This window comes from Bubalus kerabau, chromosome 9 (assembly GCF_029407905.1).
Source record: "Bubalus kerabau isolate K-KA32 ecotype Philippines breed swamp buffalo chromosome 9, PCC_UOA_SB_1v2, whole genome shotgun sequence".
Classification (NCBI taxonomy): domain Eukaryota; kingdom Metazoa; phylum Chordata; class Mammalia; order Artiodactyla; family Bovidae; genus Bubalus; species Bubalus kerabau.
Window position 1 is genome coordinate 19,759,388 of NC_073632.1, and position 17,665 is coordinate 19,777,052.

Consider the following 17,665-nt stretch of genomic DNA (forward strand, 5'->3'; position numbering starts at 1 on the left):
CCCGAGTTTTTAGCACTTTCTACAGTATCTCTAGGAAACTAACACAGAAGGGATGTCAAAGCAAGAATATTTAAGCAACAAAACAAATAAAATAGAATTGTATTAGAACACAAAATGTAAAATATGTTAAGTCCATGCTAATAAAATAAATGACTTAATAAATGACTATATGGGAAGAGACAAAACTTTCATGCAGAAAAATATAACATATTTTACTTTACCTGGACCTGGAGCATGATTCTCAATCCAATCCTTAGATGTGGTCTGTGCATAATGGTTTTATTTCAAAGAGTATGGTATAAAGAGGAGAGTATAACTTTATGGTGGAAAATCTAATAAACAGTGCTTCAGCCAAGTAATCAAGCTCAACATCAACAATCATAAGTCATGTTTATAGCATGCACTCTTGATATAATGTGAAAAAAATGATGCTTTACTTCTGTGGTCTTCCTCTCAAGAACACAAAAATCCAGTCTAATCATGAGGAAATCATCAGAAAAGTCAGTTGAGGGACATTCTACAAAATACCTGATTAGTACTGCTTGAAACTTTGAAGGTCATCAAAAACAAGGAAAGTCTGAGAAACAGTCATGGTCAAAAGCAGCCTAAGGAGACATAATTTTTCTGCTTTATTCCCTCTCTTTTTGGTGACTCTACTTGTGTGTACATTAAGGCTACATGATCTTATGCATAGGTCATTTTTCCTCTGCAGTTCACTCTCTGTTTCTCACATAATAAATTTTTTAATATTTATTATTTTGGCTGTGCTGGGTCTTGGTTGCATTGCATGGGCTTTCTCTAGTTGAGGCAAGCAGGGGCTACTCTTTGTTGTGGCACACGGGCTTCTCACTGCAGTGGCTTCTCTTGTTACAGGGCACAGGCTCAAGGCTCAAATAATTGCTTTTTATTTTTCTATCAATTTATTTATTTTAATTGGAGGCTAATTACTTTACAACATTGTGGTGGTTTTTGCCATATATTCGCATGAATCAGCCATGGGCATACATGTGTCCTGCATCCTGAACCCCGCTCCAACCTCCCTCCCCACCCCATCCTTCTGGGTTGTCAAAGTGCATTGGCTTTGAGGGACCTGTTTCATCCATTGCACTTGGACTGGTCATCTATTTCACATGTGGTAATGTATATGTTTCAATGCTGTTTTCTCAAATCATCCCACCCTCCCCTTCTCCCACAGAGTCCAAAAGTCTGTTCTCTATATCTGTGTCTCTTTTGCTGCCTTGCATATAGGGTCATCATTACCATCTCTCTAAATTCCATATATATGTGTTAATATACTGTATTGGTGTTTTTCTTTCTGACTTACTTCACTGTATATAATAGGCTCCTGTTTCATCCACCTCATTAGAACTGATTCAAATACATTTTATTTAATAGCTGATTAATATTCCATTGTGTATATGTACCACAACTTTCTTATACATTCATCTGTTGATGGACATCTAAGTTGCTTCCATGTCTTAGCTATTGTAAAAAGTGCTGCAGTGAACATTGGGGTTCATGTGTCTCTTTCAATTCTGGTTTCCTCAGTGTGTATTCCCAGCAGTGGGATTGCTGCATCATCTGGCTGTTCTATTTCCAGTTTTTTAAGGAATCTCCACACTGTTCTCCATAGTGGTTGTACTAGTTTGCATTCCCACCAACAGTGTAGGAGGGTTCCATTTTCTCCACTCCCTCTTCAGCATTTATTGTTTGTAGACTTTTTGATAGCAGCCATTCTGACTGGCATGAGATGGTACCTCATTGTGGTTTTGATTTGCATCTCTCTGATAATGAGTGATGTTGAGCATCTTTTCATGTGTTTGTTAGCCATCTATATGTCTTCTTTGGAAAAATGTCTGTTTAGTTATTTGGCCCATTTTCTGAACTGGGTTTATTTTTGTGATATTGAGCTGTATGAGCTGCTTATATATTTTGAGATTAATTCTTTGTCAGTTGCTTCATTTGCTATTATTATCTCCCATTCTGAAGGCTCTCTTTTCACCTTGCTTATAGTTTCCTTTGTTGTGCAAAAGCTTTTAAGTTTAATTAGGTCCCATTTGTTTATTTTTGCTTTTATTTCCTTTACTCTGAAAGATGGGTCATAGAGGATCTTGCTGTGATATATGTCAGAGAGTGTTTTGCCTATATTTTCCTGTAGGAGTTTTCTAGTTTCTGGTCTTACATTTAGATCTTTAATCCATTTTGAGTTTACTTTTGTTAATGGTTTTATAAAATGTTGTAGTTTCATTCTTTTACAGGTGGTTGACCAGTTTTCCCAGCACCACTTATTAAAGAGATTGTCTTTTCTCCAGTGTATATCTTTGCCTTTTTTTTAAAGATAATGTGTCCATACGTGCATGGATTTATCTCTGGGCTTTCTACTAGGTTCCATTGGTCTATATTTCTGTCTTTGTGCCAGTACTATACTGTCTTGATGACTGTAGCTTTGTCATATAGTCTGAAGTCAGACAGGTTGATTCCTCCAGTTCCATTTTTCTTTCTAAAGATTGCTTTGACTATCCGAGGTCTTTTTGCATTTCCATACAAATTGTGAAATTATTTGTTCTAGTTCTGTGAAAAGTACCATTGGTAGCTTGATAGGGATTTCATTGAATCTATAGATTGCTGTGGGTAGTATACTCATTTTCACTATATTGATTCTTCTGATCAAATAACATGGTATAATTTTCTATCTATTGGCATCATCTTTGATTTATCAGTGTTTTATAGTTTTCTATATATTGATCTCCTGTTTCTTTAGGTAGATTTATTCCTAAGTCTTTTATTATTTTTGTTGCAATGGTAAATGTGACTATTTCCTTAATTTCTGTGTTTTCTCATTGTTAGTGTATAGGAATGCAAGGGATTTTGTGTATTAATTTTATATCCTGAAACTTTACTAAATTCATTGATTAGCTCTAGTAATTTTCTGGTGGTGCCTTTAGGGTTTTCTATGTAGAACATCATGTCATCTGCAAACAATGAGGGTTTTACTTTTTCTTTTCCAATCTGGATTCCTTTTATTTCTTTTTCTTCTCTGATTGCTATAGTTAAAACTTCCAAAACTATGTTGAATAGTAGTGGTGAGAGTGGGCATCCTTGTCTTGTTCCTGAATTTAGGGGAAATGCTTTCAATTTTTCACCATTGAAGATAATGTTTGCTGTGGGTTTGTCATATATGGCTTTTATTGTGTTGAGGTGGGAGAAGGCAATGGCAGCCCACTCCAGTACTCTTGCCTGGAAAATCCCATGGATGGTGGAGGCTGGTAGGCTGCAGTCCATGGGGTCACTAAGAGACAGACACAACTGAGCCACTTCACTTTCGCTTTTCACTTTCATACATTGGAGAAGGAAATGGCAACCCACTCCAGTGTTCTTGCCAGGAGAATCCCAGGGACGGGGGAGCCTGGTGGGCTGCTGTCTATAGGATCGCACAGAGTTGGACATGACTGAAGCAACTTAGCAGGAGCAGCAGCAGCATGTTGAGGTATGTTCCTTCTATGCCTGCTTTCTGGAGAGTTTTGTTTTTTTGTTTTTTTTTTTTTTAATCATAAATGTGTGTTGAGTTCTGTCAAAGGCTTTCTCTGCATTTATTGAGATAATCATATGGTTTTTATCTTTTAATTTGTTAATGTGGTGTATTACATTGTTTGATTTGCAGATATTGAAGAATCCTTGCATCCCTGGGATAAAGCCCACTTGGTCATGATGTATGATCTTTTTAATATGTTGCTGGATTCTGTTTGATAGAATTTTGTTGAGAATTTTTGCATCTAGGTTCATCAGTGATATTGGCCTGTAGTTTTCTTTTTTGTGTGTTATCTTTTTTGGTCTTGGTATTAAGGTGATGGTGGCCTCATAGAATGAGTTTGGCAGCTTACCTTCCTCTGCAATTCTCTGGAAGAGTTTGAGTAGGATAGGTGGGTGCTAGCTCTTCTCTAAATTTTTGGTAGAATTCACCCATAAAGCCATCTGGTCCTGGGCTTTTGTTTGTTAGAAGATTTTTTATTACAGTTTAGATTTCCATGTTTGGGATGCATCTGTTAAGATTTTCTATTTCTTCCTGGTTCTGTTTTGGAAGGTTATGCTTTCTTAAGAATTCATCCATTTCTTCCAAGTTGTCCATTTTACTGGCATATAGTTGCTGACAGTAGTCTTTTATGATCCTTTGTATTTCTGTGTTGTCTGTTGTGATTTCTCCATTTTCATTTCTAATTTTGTTGATTTGATTCTTCTCCCTTTGTTTTCCTGATGACTCTGGCTAATGGTTTGTCTATTTTATTTATCTTTTTAAAGAACCAGCTTTTAGTTTTGTTTATTTTGCTATAGTCTCCTTTGTTTCTTTTTCATTTATTTCTGCCCTAATTTTTATGATTTCTTTCCTTCTACTAACCCTGGGGTTCTTCATTGCTTATTTTTCTAGTTACTTTAATTGTAGAGTTAGGTTATTTATTTGATTTTTCTCCTGTTTCTTGAGGTAACCTTGTATTGCTATGAACCTTTCCCTTAGCACTGCTTTTATTGAATCCCGTAGATTTTGTCGTGCTTTCATTTTCATTTGTTTCTATGCATATTTTGATTTCCTTTTTGATTTCTTCCATGACTTGTTGGTTATTCAGAAGCATGTTGTTTAGCCTCCATATATTTATATTTTTGCTAGTTCTTTCCTCTAGTTGACATCTAATCTCACTGCATTGTGATCAGAAAAGATGTTTGAAATGATTTCATTTTTTTTTTTTAATTTACAAAGTCTACATTTATGGTCCAGAAGGTGATCTATCCTGGAGAATATTCTGTGTGCACTTGAGAAAAATGTGAAATTCATTGTTTTGGAGTGAAATGTCCTATAGATATTAATTAGGGCTAACTGGTCCATTGTACCATTTAAAGTTTGTGTTTCCTCGCTAATTTTGTTTGGTTGATCTATCCATAGATGTGAGTGGGGTATTAAAGTCTCCCACTATTATTGTGTTACTGTTAATTTCCCTTTTCATACTTGTTAGTGTTTGTCTTACATATTGAGGTGCTCCTATGGTTGGGTGTATATATATTTATAATTGTTATATCTTCTTCTTGGATTGATCCTTTGATCATTATGTAGTGTCCTTCTTTGTCTCTTTTCAGGGCCTTTATTTCAAAGTCTATTTTATCTGATATGAGTATTGCTACTCCTACTTTCTTTGGATCTCCATTTGCATGAAATGTCTTTTTCCAGCCCTTCATTTTCAGTCTGTATGTCTCTCTTGGTTTGAGGTGGGTCTCTTATAGACAGCAATAATTTCTTTTTATGTAGCATTTTGTAAAGAGCTTGTAAATGTGTCTGCAGTAGTGTCAGCCCAAATCAAGATAATCCACCACTGCCAGAAACAATATCTCTGTCTGTTCATTTCTGATGATTTTGTAAGGACCCTTCCTCTCATTTAAAAAAAGTTTTTATTGAAGTATAGTTGATTTACAATATTGTGTTAGTTTCTGCTGGGCAGCAAAGTGAACCAGCTAAACCTATATATCCACTCTTTTTTATTTGTTCACTTTTTATTTGGCTGTGCCAAGTCTTAGTTGTGGTATGCTGGATCTTTGTTGCATCATGCGGGATCTTCTGTTGCAGGGCACCTCGAGTTGTGGTACTTGGGCACAGGCTTGGGCACAGGCTCAGCAGTTGTGGCACACAGCCTTAGTTGCTCCACAGCATATGGAATCTTAGTCACCTGACCAGGAATTGAACTCACCTTCCATGATTGAAAGGCTGATTCTTTACCACTGGAACACCAGGGAAGTCCCTATCCATTCTTTTTTAGATTCTTTTTCCATAAAGGTTATTACAGAGCACTGAATAGAATTCTTTGTACTGTTTTATTTCCTTAAACATATTAAATAAACTCATTTTATATTTTACATCTAATCATTCTGATTCTTGATTTTACAGGGCAATTTTTCTTCCTTCTCCTAACCTGGCTTTTGGTTTTTATCTGTTTTTAATTTTTTTTTTTCTTAAAATGGATTAAACATTGGTTGGTACCTTTTTTTTATATGCTGAAATCTGCATTTAATATTTTTATTTCCTGGAAAGTTTTGATTTACTTTAACTTTCAAGTTCTTGGTTTTTGTTAACTGTGGGAAAGGATCCTCCAGTTCAAGATCACTTCAAACTAAATTCTTCTTTTGTTTTTGAAAGAACTAAACAGTGAGTATTTTGTCTTCAACCACACTTGAGGCATTTTCCCCCTTTCTATTGACAGCCAAATCTGTGGGAGGAAAGCTCATTTATGTAATTCACCCTTTAAGCCTGGGTGTTGCCCTTTAGGGCCTCTGGCTTTATAATAGGATGTCTAATCCAAATGCCCCTTTTGTACAGTTCAGCCACTTTTCACCACTAGCACCATGTGTGGGGTTCATTTCTAGGTCACTAAAGATTGAAAGGGGCTTCCCTCATAGCTCAGTCGGTAAAGAAACTGCCTGCAATACAGGAGACCCAGGTCTGATTCCTGGGTCAGGCAGATCCCCTGGAGAAGGAAAAGGCAACCCACTCCAGTATTCTTGCCTGGAGAATCCCACGCACAGAGGAGCCTGGCAGGCTATAGTCCATGGGGTCTCAAAAGTTGGATACGAATTAGAGACTAAACCAACCAACCAAAATTGAAAGATGCTCAGAGCAGACAGGACTTCAGTGACTGCTTACTTCATTGGATTTCTGACTTGCCTTTTCCTTCCTACTTTTGACTTTTCCTTTACTCTCTGGCTCATTCAACTGAGCATTTAGAAAGATGGCTTTTTCTTTTGTTTGTTTGTTTTTAAATCCAGCATTTAAATGTTTGGTAGCTGAAGGACTTTTTAGTATATCTAATATACAATGTTGTCAAAATGAAAACATTTTATTCTAATTTTAAATAAACATCAGTTGGAGTACTTCAATTGCATTTCATCTATTTACTTTTATATTTAAAATTTTAAAGTAGATTTTAAATATAAATTGATTTTTATATTGAAGAATTTTCGCTTTTGAACTGTGGTGTTGGAGAAGACTCTGGAGTCTCTTGGACTGCAAATAAATCAAACCAGTCAATTCTAAAGGAAATCAGTCCTGAATATTAATTGGAAGGTCTGATGCTGAAGCTGAAACTCCAGTACTTTGGCCACCTAGTGCCAAAAGCCAACTCATTGGAAAAGAACCTGATGCTGAGAAAGATTGAAGGTACAAAGAGAAGGGGAAGCACAGAGGATGAGATGGTTGGATGGCATCACTGACTTGATGGACATGAGTTTGAGCAAGCTCCGGGAGTTGGTGATGGACAGGGAGGCCTGGCGTGCTGCAGTCCATGGGGTTGCAAAGAGTTGGACACAACTGAGTGACTGAATGGACTAACTGACTGGCTTTTATATTTAATCCAAGCGTTGACAATATTGTGAAGGGACAATTTATTCTGCACATCAGGATGGTCTTTAGGGGACTTTTTTCAGTCTAGTGGCTTGTACACCACACATAGCAAAGATTTTCCACTTTTGATGATATATTTCTATGGTTTCCCAAGCTGATGATGAATTTCATGTTTTTTTTCTGAAATGATAAAATATGTTTGTCATCTATAATCATGGTACTGGCTATGCTAGTAATACTACCTCGCCACAAAAATGAATAAAGTTAAGGCTGTAAAAATATTTAAATCATGTCTCAAGAGCTCTTCTGCTTATAGGAATTTGTGAATTTAGAGAGCATTATGATCAGAGGAAGATGATTCCCTTTCAACACTTAAATGAAACTTGAGTAGTCATCTAATCCATTCATTCCTGTCAATAAAAATGATAGTAAAATTATTTTTATAAGTTAGACTATATCCTAGTTAAAGGTTTCCAAAGAAAAACCACAATTTCTAAAAAAAAAAAAAAAAAAATTATAGTATTTATCATCTCTGACTCTAAAAAAAGCTTCTTTCTTCTATAATCATGGCCGCAATCCCACCTATCCTACTCTAGTCTACCTCCTAGTTACTAAGGTTTTCTTTTGACATATGTGAAGAAAAGTGCCAAGGGATTTGTAAATATTTGGAGGAAAGTGGAGTTTTCTCCAATGGCTCAGTGAGTAAAGAATTTGCCTGCAATGTAGGAGATACAGGAGACTCAGGAGACGTGGGTTTGCTCCCTGGGTCCGGAAGATCTCCTGGGGGAGGAAATAGCAACCCACTCCAGTATTCTTGCCTGAGAAATCCCACAGACTGAGAAGCCTGGCAGGGTACAGTCCAAAGGATTGCAAAGAGTAGGACCTGACTGACCAACTAAGCATACATGGGGGAAAGTGAGAATAATTGCTTTTCCTATCTTTGACCATTAGAAAGTCAAAATCATTGTAAATTTACAAGATAAGGAGGCATGGATGCTTGCTACTAGCCACTCTCACAGAAGCTTCTTGCCATGACATAACCACCACACCTGCCTTACCTGGCCTTCCACATTTTGAGATAGGTTACTAAAATATCTCTATTTTAGTATCTAAGAGAATAACCAAGAGAATACAAGATAACCGTTAAAAAATCTAGCAGTTTCTCTAGCTTTTACTTGCTATGGCATTCTCTTATTGCCGCAGGTTATTACATTTAACACAGTACTCAATTCCAGCTATTAAATGTCTCTTCAGTTTATTCTCTACTAGACATCTCTTCTCACAAATTCAGCATTCTTATCCTTTAATAATATCAGTGGTTTTTCTCTGAAATCTCTTCAAGATTATGATCTTCATGCTCATCTCAAGATGAATCATCATCATGGTCTCTTTACTTCTCAAGAAATATACACCCTGCCACACACATATCTGTGTAGAAACATCCCAGTTGATATAAATTGATGTTATTGATGTTACTAGACCTTTTAAATCTAGGTTCACATACACATTTATAAGTGTTGAAAAACCGAAGATTTTCTGACATCCAAAGTCTTAATGTTTAAGCTAACACTAGAGTAGAAATAGAATCAGAGTTTGGATCATATAATTTTATAGTTGATAGTCATATATATAAATTGTGCCATGAACTTTTAAGGGGTAGATACAGACCAAAAAATTTGCCATTTTAAGGGTACAATTCAATGGTATTTAGTACATTCAAATGTTGTACAACCATTATAATTGCATAGTTCCAGACAATGGCACCCCACTCCAGTACTCTTGCCTGGAAAATCCCATGGGCAGAGGAGCCTGGTAGGCTGCAGTCCATGGGGTCTCGAAGAGTCAGACACGACTGAGAGACTTCACTTTCATTCTTCACTTTCATGCATTGGAGAAGGAAATGGCAACCCACTCCAGTGTTCTTGCCTGGAAAATCCCAGGAATGGCAGAGCCTGGTGGTCTGCCATCAATGAGGTCACACAGAGTCGGACACGACTGAAGTGACTTAGCAGCAGCAGACATAGTTCCAGACATCTGGAGAAGGAAATGGCAACCCACTCCAGTGTTCTTGCCTGGAGAATCCCAGGGACGGGGGAGCCTGGTCGGCTGCCGTCCATGGGGTCGCACAGAGTCGGACACAACTGAAGTGACTTAGCACCAGCAGCAGCACATATAACAGGCATATGTGTCTGCGCACACACACACACACACACACACACACACCACACACACACTCCTTGCCCTGGTGTGACCCTGCAGCGTAGCTTTGTTCATTCTGATAATCAAGCCTGGTTCAAAAGATCTTAAGCAGCAGCACATATTTCCCATCCAACCCTGAAAAACACAGCAGGTTGTGCTTATTAGCACATACAGAAAACAAAGACAAATTTCTGTGAGAAAATACACTGAAAAATTCTCTGAAAAGACCCACACAAAACTGACAGTAGTACTTATCTCAAAGGAGGTGGGTGAAGAGAGAAAAATTAGGGTGGTAGCAGAGACAATTTTAGCCTATTGGTAATGTTTCAAATTAAAAATTTATTTTTAAAAGGGGAGTATTAGCAGACATATAAGCTAACCTTAGCAGATTTACATACTCTTTTCACTTTCTTAGGTTTATATATATATTTTTTAAATGGTTAAGATGGAGAACACACATCATCATCTCTACAGTCCTAGTTGTATTATCATAAATAACAATTCCTGAATAAGCATACTGGGTCATTTATTTCCCCTACAGTCTTTAACATAACCTCAGCTGTATTTTTTGTATCTAATAGATTACTATATTCCAAACCCCACAGAAGACAGATTTTTCTTTATATGGCACTCATTTTCAAACAAGGTACTGTGTAGTGGAAATTACTATCAATTAAAATTTTCTCTTAAACTTATACAAATTAACAGAAAACCAAAATAGTTATAAAGAGAATAATAGAATTTCAGAAATACAAATATTACATGAGCATGTATTAGAAGAAGACAAATTTAATATATTAACCAGTGTTGCATCTAATTTAAACAGGTCTGTTCTAATTTGATGGGAATCAGTCTCATCTGTTGGAGAAGGAAATGGAAACCCACTCCACTATTCTTGCCTGGAGAATTCCATGGACAGAAGAGCCTGGAGGGCTACAGTCCATGGGGCTGCAAAAAGTCTGACACGACTGAGCAACTAAACCACCACTATGACCAGTCTCATCTGTTGCTGCTTCCCTGGGGCTCAGACAGTAAGGAGTCTACCCGTAGTGCAGGAGACCTGGGTTTCATCTCTGGGTGGGGAAGATCCCCTAGAGAAGGGAATGACAACACATTCTTGCCATATTCTTTTCTGGAGAATTCCATGGACAGAGGAGCCAAGCAGGCTACAGTCCACGGGGTCTCAAAGAGTCAGACACTACTGAACGACTAACTCTTTCACTTTTCTTTCTTTCAGTCTCATCTATAGAGGCTACCTACTGATGCTGTCATATTTCCTGAATTTGGGGCCTGTTTTCACATTTACATTTGATAATTTTGGTATTTTAGACATGCTCTAGACATCACAGTCTAATATAATGTGCACAGGAATGTAACAGAAGTCAAGTTTTAGACCTAGTAAGAAACTGCAAAACCTTCTAATGTAGATTCTTCGGATAAGAAATGGATAAACAAAACCATGCAGTTATTGACTTAAAATCACTCAGCAAGTTAGTAATGACTTAAATTGGGATAAACCCACTGATCATTGTATATAAATGTGTTTTCTTACATGCAAATCAGCTAGAAAAGTAAAATTGGTGTGAGAAAGAAAACCATCCCAGGAGTCCATTAAATGCCATTAAATGGTCTGAGGTACTCCTAAGCACAAGCTTGTTTCTAATATAGAATTTTTCAATATATTACTTTTCTGTTTAACTAATCTTGTTTCCTTTCAGTTAACTAACTACTTTTCCCAGTGTTTCTAAATTACAGTTAAACTTCTAACACTGTGATAGAACTGGACTCTTGTGAATTCTCTCAATCTCTACTTTGCATACTTTCTATTTCTCACTCTCCCCTTGTGACTAAATCAAACATAGGAAGTTGTACAGCATAATTTCACTTCAATCTGTATTGAAAAATTGCTCTTACTCCTAATATGTGATGGACAATTAAATTTTTAAACTGCCAATAAACAGCATGAATTACAGGGTCAGAAAGCAGACCACTTGTGCCAAACACCTGGGTTTAAAGATTGAAACCTCTCGATATTGATTCTAAACATGAATATAAACTGGAGAGCTATGAAATGTGAGCAGACAACATACCAGAAGGTGCTAATGAACTAGAAGCGTCACAAGGTGTCTTGTAGATGCTGCTCCAACATCTATTCAGTTGTTCTTCTTTTCGTCCTTATAAAAAGAAGGCTATCAGATTTAGTAAATAAAAGCACAAGATGTCCAGTTAAATTTGGATTTCAGAGAAATAAATAAAATTTCAGTATAAGTATGTCCTCATGCAATATTTAGAACACACATATGCCAAAAAATTATTTGTAATTCTTCTGAAATTCAAGTTTAACTTAGTGTCCTGTGTATTTTATCTGGCAACCCATTTGTACGCCAAATACCTTTGTGGTATCTCTGAAAATAATCTAGCCTTTCCTATGAGTTAGTATGTGATATGTGATTTTCACAAATTGAGGGAAAAGAAATTTTCAAATATCAGACTAAATATCTGATAAACTTTGCCTGGAAATGTAACCAGGGACATTTTCCAGACCTGGTGTGTGGGATAGTCCACAAGTGCTCAAACATTTTTTTAAAGGGTCAGATAGAAAAATATTTCAGGCTTTGCAGGGCATAATCTCTATAGTGTGAAAGCAGTCACAGATAATACATAAACAAACAAATGTGACTGTGTGTCAATAAAACTTTATTTACAAAAACATACCCCAGGCCAGCTTTGACCACAGGCTGTGGTTCTCCAATCCATGTCACATTTGAACTGGCACTTAGCCAATATTCTGGTGACATTCAATTTAAGCTATTGGGAGATCAGTCCTACAAATTGGATATAACTAGACACCCCCAAATTAGAAAATAGCATGATTGTGAAATGAATTGGAAATCAAATTTTGTATATAAACTCTGAAAATCTGTGCTATATCCTGTTGCTATTTGGGAGACAGAAGAATGACCTTATGACCAAATGGGTTTGAAATACTGATTAGCACTAATTAAAGTTAGCACCTTATACCATTACTCAGGTCATAAGAAAGGGAGACACTATCTCTTAGCCAAATTACTAAATTTTAAAAAAGAAATTAAAAAATGTTTTTAAATTAGAAATGGAGGTGAGGGCTGGCAATTTCAAAGAAAGAAAATTTAAACAAGAGAAATAGCACTGAAGTAGGTGAAGGGAAAAGCATGTTGTGACCCAAGGGCAGCTGAAAGACAGACACATAACAGGATACGGCTGGTGGATAAAACAGGAGAGATGGGTCTTTAGTAGTTTCCAAGACTCCTTGCTCAACCACGGAAACCAGAGAGGGGCAGATGGATGCAAAAATGGTCACAAGGAAACTGAATATGGCTGGAAGGAGGGGACAGAAAGTCAAGGTCTAGAGAGGGTGAAGGGGAATGACAACTCAGAGAGACACATTCCCTGGCAAGACATGTGGGAAACAGATTGGTTTTGTTTGTGATCTCTTGCCAGCAGCTGCTTGCTTACAATCTGAGAGTTAAGTCAAAGATGACAGTGTACCTGCTGATGACAGGAAAGTCTTTTTTACAGCGTGTTTTTTTGTCCTGGGTTCAGCCTGATAGGAAGGACGTGGGCATATGTTTAGAATCAATCATGCATGTGACAGCCAACCTTGTATTTCAGATTATCTCTGGGAATGAATGTTTCACTTGCTAAATTTGATAAAAAGATGTAAAGAAAGTTGAGCAGAGAAGAGTCATTTTATTAAATGAGTGTCTCTTTTCCTTTTCATCACCATCAAAGCCAGAATCAACCTGCCACCACACTAACTGTGGAAATGACTGAAATGAACTGAAGAGGTTCTTGTCTTTGAACTGCTATTCCCATGGCAATAAGACTAGATTGTGTGCAACAGACAGCATAGAACAGAATGAATAATGAATAAACACAGCTTATAGTCCCAGGGAACTCAGAGTTCAGTTGATGCTTGTGAGAACCCACCAACAAAGAGATAAGGGAGTCAGGATGTCAGAAATAACCAGCATTTTTACTTTGTTGGAACCGGTGAGTCCGTGAGATGAAACTGTCCCCCAAGTTAGAATAATAACTTAGAAGAAACATTCTATGATGGTTTTGTGCTATTACCTGGTTACTGTCACAAAACAGTAACTGAACTAATCTTAATAATAAGCCCCCTACCTATGAACCTTCAGATTGAAAACTTTCAAAGGTGAGACCATGTTTCTCTTATCCAATCATGTAAGTTAGTTCTCATGTCTGGCATACATTGTCATGTGTGTGAATCCCCTACAACTGGTTGTGTGTTGTTTTTTTTTTTAATTTACCATACAGTACTGTATAGAGTACAGGAGTTGTTGTTCAGTTGCTCGGTCGTGTCTGACTCTTTGCTACCCCACGGACTCTAGCACGCCAGACGTCCCATCCTTTACCATCTAACGGAGCTTGCTCAGTTTCATGTCCACTGAGTTGGTGATGCCATCCAACAATCTCTTCCTCTGTTTCCCCTTCTCTTCCTGCCTTCAATCTTTCCCAGAATCAGGATCTTTTCTAATGAGTCAGCTCTTCACGTCAGGTGACCAAAGTATTGGAGTTTCAGCATTATTCCTTCCTATGAATATTCAGGATTGATTTCTTTTAGGTTTGACTGGTTTGATCTTCTTGCAGTCCAAAGGACTCTCAAGAGTTTTCTCCAACACCACAGTTCAAAAACATCAATTCTTCAGCACTTTCTTTATGGTCTAACTCTCACATCCATATAAGACTACTGAAAAAAAACATAGCTTTACCTAGATGGACCTTTGTCAGCAATGTCTCTGCTTTTTATTATGCTGTCTAGGTTGGTCATAACTTTTCTTCCAAGAAGTAAGCATCTTTTAAATTCATGGCTGCAGTCACCATCTGCAGAGATTTTGGAGCCCAAAAAAATAAAGTCTGTCACTGTTTCCATTGTTTCTCCATCTATGCCATGAAGTGGTGGGACTAGATGCCATGATCTTCATTTTTTAAATGTTGAGTTTTAAGCCAAATTTTTCACTCTCCTCTTTCACCTTCATCAAGAGGCTCTTCAGTTCCTCTTCGCTTTCTGCCATAAGGGTGGTGTCATCTGTATATCTGAGGTTACTGATATTTCTCCCAGCAATCTTGATTCCAGTTTGTTTCATCCAGCCTGGCATTTCCCATGACGTACTCTGAATATAAGTTAAATAAGCAGGGTGACAATGTAAAGCCTTGACATACTCCTTTCCCAATTTAGAACCAATCTGTTGTTCCATATCTGCTTCTAACTGTTGCTTCTTGACCTGCCTAGAGGTTTATCAGGAGGCAGCTGAGGTGGTCTAGTATTCCCATCTCTTTCAGAATTTTCAACAGTTTGTTGTGATCCACACAGTCAAAGGTTTTAGTGTAGTCAATGAAGCAGAAGTAGATATTTTTCTGGAGCTCTCTTGCTTTTTCTATGATTCAACAAATGTTGGCAATTTGATCTCTGGTTCCTCTGCCTTTCTAAGTCTAGCTTGAACATCTGGAAGTTTTTGGTTCACATACTGTTGAAACCTAGCATGGAGAATTTTGAGCATTATTTTGCTAGCATGTGAAATGAGTCCAATTGTGCGGTAGTTTGAGCATTCCTTGGCACTGCCTTTCTTGGGGTTGGAATGAGAACTAACCTTTTCCAGTCCTGTAGCCACTGCTGAGTTTTCCAAATTTGCTGGCATATTGAGTGCATCATTTTCACAGCATCATCTTTTAGGATTTGAAATAGCTCAGCTGGAATTCTATCACTTCCACTAACTTTGTTCGTAGTGATGCTTCCTAAGGCCCACTTGACTTCACACTCCTAAATATCTGGCTCTAGGAGAGTGATCATACCATCATGGCTATCTGGGTCAGTAAGATCTTTTTTGTATAGTTCTTCTATGTTCTTGCCACCTTTTCTTAATATCTTCTGATTCTGTTAGGTCCATACAGTTTCTGTCCTTTATTGTGTCCACCTTTGCATGAAATGTTCCCTGGTATCTCTAATTTTCTTGAAGAGATCTGTAGTCTTACCCATTCTGTTGTTTTCCTCTATTTCTTTTCGTTAGTCACTTAGGAAGGTTTTCTTATCTCTTCTTGCTATTCTTTGGAACTCTGCATTCAGATGGGTATATCTTTCCTTTTCCCCTTTGCCCTTCACTTCTCTTCTCTTCATTTGTAAGGCCTCCTCAGACAACCATTTCCATTTCTTTTTGGGGGGGATGGCTTTGATTACTGCCTCTTGTACAGTTTTATGAACCTCCGTCCATAGTTCTTCAGGAACTCTATCAGATCTAATCCTTTGAATCTGTTTGTCACTTCCACCATATAATCGTGAGGGACTTGATCTAGGTCATACTTGAATGGCTTAGTTGTTCCCCTACTTATTTCAGGATATCTAGAAGCAAGCATAAAACCACTGGTGATACTGGTGCTGCTAAAAAGCTTCAGGAACTGGAGACCCAGTGACAGGATGAAGAGAGACAAGAAGAACAAGAAGCAACTGAAGAACTGAAGAGGTTCAGAATCCAGGAAATGGCAAGGAGATTTTATTTGAGGAGGCGCTGTCCATTTTTGAGTCACAGGACCCAAATGGTACATGAAGGTTGCAGCAGCCATTCAGAATGAAATCAGTGCTACCCTGCCATCCATGAAGAGGGGAAAAAAATAAATAAATAAGAGCTACTAAACAGGTATCAAGGGATCGCAGTAAGGAGTCAGAATCCATGGCATCAACGTCCACTTGAGCGAAATTGCAGGCTTTTCCTCCGTCTCCTATTGCTGATGATCCTTCAGCTCTACCAGCTCCCACGTCCTCTATCTCCTCCATTCTGTAACTCTTCTTACCTGTTCGCTCAGTACCAGTCCCTGTATGCCAGGTGTTGTGCTGTATTACTGTACTCTCAAGGTACTGTAGAGTACTTCTCAAGGTACTGTGAGATTAAAGATGTTTCCTTATTTTTGTGTTTGCTTTTTATGTATTATCTGTGTTTAAAGTATTATAAACCTATTACAGTACAGTAGCATATACCTGATTGTCTTAGTTGGGTACCTAGGCTAACTTTGCTGGACTTATGAACAAACTGAACTTAACGAATGTGCTCTCAGAACAGAACTTGTTGGTATGTAGGGGATTTACTGTAATTTATATACTCTGATCAAATTAACTTGCAAAAAAAATCTCCAGCTCCTGTGTGAAAACTTTGCCTGTGTCACAATAAGGTGCGTAAGAGTCTTTATTCTGATAAATTCACTGCTGCTGCTGCTGCTGCTGCTAAGTTGCTTCAGCTGCGTCTGACTCTGTGCGACCCCATAGATGGCAGCCTACCAGGCTCCTCCGTCCCTGGGATTCTCCAGGCAAGAACACTGGAGTGGCTTGCCATTTCCTTCTCCAATGCACGAAAGTGAAAGTGAAAGTGAAGTCTCTCAGTCGTGTCCGACTCTTAGTGACCCCATGGACTACAGCCTACCAGGCTCCTCCACCCAACAGGATTTTCTAGGCAAGAGTACTGGAGTGGGTTGCCATTTCCTTCTCCTATAAAGTCACTAGATATCATCAAAGGCAAAATTTATCTTGCTCGAAGCATAGAAAGTGAAAGTGACATCGCTCAGCCCAACTCTTTGTGACCCCATGGACTGTAGCCTCCGTCCATGGGATTTTCCAGGCAAGAGTACTGGAGTGGGCTGCCATTCCCTTCTCCACGGGATCTTCCGGACCCAGGGATCGAACTGAGGTCTCCTGCATTGCAGACAGACACTTTACCATCTGAGCCACCAGTGAAGCCCTTGAAGCATGGAAGCTATTCTTTATTGAGCATGTCAGGCATGGTGGTAAGTGTTTTTATGTGTCTCACAGAACTCTGGCAAGGAGGCATTTTTAATATTTCTATTTACATTTGGAAAACAATGAATGCTGAAAGGCCAAGGAATTTCTCAGGGATGCAGCTAAGAGGCAACAGTGTGAGTCTTGAACCCAGACTGCCCCGTCCCCCCAGATGCCAGGATCTTGGTCATATTGGGTCACTCACCCCGGTGGGTATGCCCAGGGTGGCCCTCATTCATTGCTATCAGTTGCCCCTGACTCTGTGC

At 38.2% G+C, this 17,665-nt stretch overlaps 1 long non-coding RNA gene across 1 annotated transcript in view; it reads left to right on the plus strand.

Moving 5' to 3' along the window:
• Nucleotides 1-16,518, plus strand: part of LOC129659962 (uncharacterized) — a 37,090-nt gene extending 20,572 nt beyond the window's left edge. The window contains exon 3 of the long non-coding RNA XR_008718260.1: nt 15,970-16,518. This is a non-coding gene — a long non-coding RNA (uncharacterized LOC129659962). The remainder of the gene's footprint in view (nt 1-15,969) is intronic.
• The last annotated feature ends 1,147 nt before the right edge of the window (nt 16,519-17,665 follow it).